The sequence below is a fragment of the Pinus tabuliformis genome, chromosome 8, assembly GCF_031772625.1.
Source record: "Pinus tabuliformis cultivar Carrire ecotype Pingquan chromosome 8, CPIR1, whole genome shotgun sequence".
Classification (NCBI taxonomy): domain Eukaryota; kingdom Viridiplantae; phylum Streptophyta; class Pinopsida; order Pinales; family Pinaceae; genus Pinus; species Pinus tabuliformis.
Window position 1 is genome coordinate 1,992,508,044 of NC_142294.1, and position 5,311 is coordinate 1,992,513,354.

Below are 5,311 nucleotides of genomic sequence, written 5' to 3' on the forward strand. Positions count from 1 at the left end.
AGCAACTTGACAGGGGGAGTTCGTATGCATTCCTTTGCCATTGATGTCAAGGGGGGAGAAAGCAAAAGAATATTGCCATCAATTACAAAAGGGGAGATTGTTGGACACAGATTGCTATTGATGTCAATATGGCAATATTCAAGAGGAGGAGATAGAGCATATCGGAGCCAAGAGGAGCAGACCATCGGAGGAGCTATCGGAGCATATCGAAGCAAGAGGAGCCATCAGAGGAGTCATTGGAGGAGCTACCGGAGCATATCGGAGCCAAGAGGAGCAGACCATATCGGAGGAGCCACATCGGGCCCGCAGAACCCTTATAGTGCATCGGAGCAACGGAGGTAGTGATTAGCGAAATCGCCGAAATCATCCGGAGCCGAAATTATATAGAGGATGGTTGAATGGGAGATCGGGTCCGCGTTACATCGGAGGAATGGGTCTATTGTTTACAGCGAACGCCGATGTTCATCAGACCCGAAACAATATTAAAGGGAGTCTAAAAGAGCATCGGGTCCGCTCCTCATCGGAGGTCAGGCCTTAAGAGTTTTATTGTGATCGCCGAAATCCGGACCCGCCGATAACTATAAAGGCGGGCGGATAAGATTTGAAATCCGCGAATGTTCAATTGAGCGGATTTACATGGGTTCCTGTGTAGTAATGTATATGTGACCGAAATCTTTATGAAGGGGTTTTATAATGATTCCCATATATTATATGTGGCTGTGGGTTTAAGCCTTAAGACATATATTGAAATGCTTGTGTTAATTGTATGTGTGGACACGGTTGGGCGGTGGCTTCCGATAGACATAAAAGCGGCAATAGAAGGGTGGCTCTGATTCTATAAGTGTGGCGGGTTGATAAAGCCTGTGTGATGGTTGATTAATGGCTCTGGTGGTGGCTTCCGATGGGTGATAAAAGGCTCGGGTGGTGGCTTTCGATAGTACTAAAGCACCAATAAAAGGTGGCTTTTGATGGGTGATTAAAGTGCTTGAGCGGTGGTCTCTGATAAACATAAAAGCAGCGCTGTTACAGTCTTATAAATATAGTCCTCTGCGTTGACTCAATGCTTGCCATTGATACAACGCGTCCTGCGAATATTGGAACACTTGTATAGACAGAAGAAGCAAAGAAATGGGAAGCCGAAGTGCCAAGCGATCAAGTGAGTCAGAGGAAACGATAGCCACTGAGGAGGAAGCCAAAGAGCCAGCATGTAAGAGGAAACGAATGGACAGGGGCATGGAGCATATAAAAGCAGCAAAAACAGAGAACTGATGTTGTTGTTGGCAGATGGGATAACCTGAGTATGAGATAGTGGAAGCAGCAGAAGCAAAGGAGGCAGCAGATGCAGTGAAAGCTGAAAAGAGTGCAGCAGCACACCAGTGTATACCAAAGAGGTTGGAGCCTCTGAATTAAACAGGATTGAAGTCCTTGGGAGTTGGTGCTCCTAAGTCCAAGATTGGTGTCTTGGCAAAATAGAGTTGGTGCTCTGGAGGTTGGAGCCTCACCAAAGTCCAAGTTGGAGCTTGGCAACAGATTGTGAACATCTATTTATTGTATTTATTTTACTGCACAGTTATATGAATAAAAGCATTTATTCCTACTGTTTATTTTGTGTTCTGAACATATATGTTTTAACTAGTAAAACAATAGTGTATTGTAAGAAATACTGATTCACCCCCCCTCTCAGTATTTCCAACACTTGGGGGGAGGCCCCCAAGATCTAAAAGATTGAAATGGATCTTGTGGGGGAGGCCCCCAAGATCTGAAGAATTATAATGCTAGAAAATCTTGTGGGGGAGGCCCCCAAGATCTGAAGAATTATAATGCTAGAAATACAATGACTGAACACACAGTAAATAAAACCATAAATAAATTTGATCTGAAGAATTATAATGCTAGAAATACAATGACAAAACACACAGTAAATAAAACCATAAATAATTTTATTTTTTTTAATTATAAAGACTACATTGTGGCAGACAATCTGTCCCTTTACAAAATGTGACTTGTTACTTATAGTCTTTTTCAGTTACAATACCACAAGCCAATTGCATGGGTGAATGAATATCATGGGTGGATGTCACAACACCGCGGTTCAATTCCATGGGTGAATGAATACCATGGGTGGATGTCACAATAGCATGGGCAAATACCATGGGTGGATGTCACTTACAATACCATGGGTAAATTCCATGGGTGGATGAATAACATGGGTTGATGCCATTTTCTATTCGGAAGGGAATGAAATTTCAATATATTTTTGTTACTATATTTTTTTTTGATTAAATTGTAATTCTTATTCTTGGAATTTCATTTTTGAATATATAAATATATTTAAGAGTGAGGTATGGGAGGGATTATCTATGGTCCTGGTGGAAAAAAAGCCTTAAGATTACTCATGGGGTTTTGGAAATATGAAAAATAATTAAGAAAAAGCTTATGGCTTCCTACAAGACATCCTCCTTGCCAAAGAAAATCAAGAAACCTCTCTCATTGTGTTGGGGGAATCTCTTATTATTGTTTATGTTTAATGGCTAATCAAATCCATCCTTCATTCCTTAGTTATAATTCCAATGATAAGACATGAAAGAAACCTCTCTCATCCTCCTTGTCAAAGAATATCAAGAAACCTCTCTCATTGTGTTTGGGGGAATCTCTTATTATTATTTATGTTTAATGACTAATCAAATCCATCCTTCATTCCTTAGTTATAATTCCAATGATAAGACATGCAAGAAACCTCTCTCATTGTGTTGGGGGGCTCTCTTATTATTATTGATGTTTAATGGCTAATCAAGGCCATCCTTCATTCCTTAGTAATAGTTCCAATGATAAGTCATGCTACAACAAGTTACATCATAAACTAAGAGTGTATGTACTTTAAAGTTTGCTTTATTGTGGTGCTCTATTTGAAGGTATTCACCTCCAAAAATCCCCCCTTTGTAAACTAAGAGTGTATGTACTTTAAAGTTTGCTTTATTGTGGTGCTCTATTGGAAGGTATTCACCTCCAAAAATCCCCCTTTGTAAACTAAGAGTGTATGCACTTTAAAGTTTGCTTTATTGTGGTGCTCTATTGGAAGGTATTCATGTCAAAAAATCCCCCCTTTATAAACTAAGAGTGTATGTACTTTAAAGTTTGCTTTATTGTGGTGCTCTATTGGAAGGTTATCTAACACCTCCAAAAATCCCCCCTTTGTAAACTAAGACTGTATGTACTTTAAAGTTTGCTTTATTGTGGTGTTCTAGTGGAAGGTATTCGCGTCTACAAATCAAATCCCCCCTTTGCCCCCATTGTCTATAGTGTACCTCGAGAGGACAATTTTGACTTTGGATAGGAAAGATTAGTCTCAAAGACTCATAATTATGAAGATATATTTCTTCTTTTTGGAATCATGTTTAATTTCCATCTTTTAAACCTTTGATAAATGAATAACATTGTTATCTTTAGCCTCATCAAATACTTTATGCTTAAACAGATAAATATCCTCTTTTTTGGAATCATGTTTAATTTCCAGATATATTTCCTCTTTTTTGGAATCATGTTTAATTTCCAGATATATTTCCTCTTTTTTGGAATCATGTTTAAAGTCCATTTTTCTTTTTTGGAATCATGTTTAATTTCCATTTTTTTAACCTTTGATAAATGAATAGCATTGTTATATCCCTTTTCTCAAACTTAAAGAGTAAGGGATAACTATCTCAAGTCAATTGAAAATAAATCTTAAGTTAAATATATTTTTGTAAACAATTAGTGTTGTTAGATTAAATGTATTTTTTATTAAATAAGTAGTATTTGTAAAACTTCATATAATTAGCTTTAAGAAACATACTTAATTATCTAATAATTGTGTATTAGGAAAGATTCATTAGAAAAACAAAAACATAAAGTGTGAAAAGATGTTACTATTGAGTTGTATCTCTTGTGTCATATATTGTTACATGTTTTATTTTTATTTTTATTTTTTTCTTTTTTATTTTATTTTTATTTTTATTTTCTCCATAATACTTCTATTTATAATGAGAATCATTCCAATAAATAGTAAGACATCTAAATATATTGTAAAAATTTTATAATCAGAATCATTTGAATAAATAATAGGTATCTATATATATTATGAAAATTGTGGTTTTATATGATTCCTGATTTAAATAATTTAGAAATTCAATAATATATGTTTCATTCTTGTTATGCATTTGATAAGATTTATAGTCTTTATTGTTGTCATAGTAAGAAATCACAAAACAACATTTCTGATGGAAATGATTAACATGGATAAAGTTTATGATCCAAATGATGTATGATTGGAATTCTATATGATCTGAATCCTATACTGAATAATTACATTTGAATAATAGCATTAGTATTTTAAGCATGAATCTTTGTGAAATCTAGCGATTTTTTCCCTTCCAGCTTGTTGGAGAGATAATGGCGACTGTAGTCTGCGTGTTTATACGATCTATAGAGGAGTGGGCGAGCTTCATCTATAAGCTGAGGCAAAGGACCAATTTCCACATTGTAACTTGGAGCATGGAATGTGACTATAGACAATATTTCTTTATTCCTATTCGTCAGTATATTCTTGTATTTCCCATTCTTTAGGGCCTGGCAACAGTATTAACTTTGCTAATGAGATTCAAATGGGAATAGAGGCGGAATTCAAAAACGAAAATAGCGCAGGTTTTCCAACTATACTAATTGCTACAGTGGAAAAGTAAGATTCTTTAGAACCTAGACAAATTTCCAATGCTAGTCGTTCGCGTGTAATGTACGGAACAAAACCCTAAAATTTATGTCATCTCGAATGAGCATAGTTTTGTATTACTTTTTGGACTTTGCTAGTTTGGGTGAAAGAGTGTTTTTCTTCGTCCCGAGAGATGAGAGTTGCCGGAATAGTCGAGGCCGGCCGAATCGCCTGACGACTGCTGGAAGGCCACGGGGTGCGATCACTGGGTTCATGACGACAAGGCTCAGTGCATTGGGCTTAAGAAGACCCTGGGTTTTTACAGAAGGCGAGCCTCCTGGGAGATCCGGCTATGCTTCAAGAAAAGAACAGGCGCTTCGACATATGAATATTTTCTTTGTCACAAAGATTTAAACCCCTGCAAAATAGACGTCAATTAAGCAAGGATTTAAACGCGAATTTTAAACCCCTGGTGGCCATAAAAACAATATAGTTGCTTTGTTACCTCTTTTGCACAAGACAACGCAACGCTGGGTAACTACTAGGCAGCAAGCTTCTCACAGATTCCACATGCAACTTATTCATTTACCCATTTGAATCTACAACACAAACCACACAAGTTTCTCACAG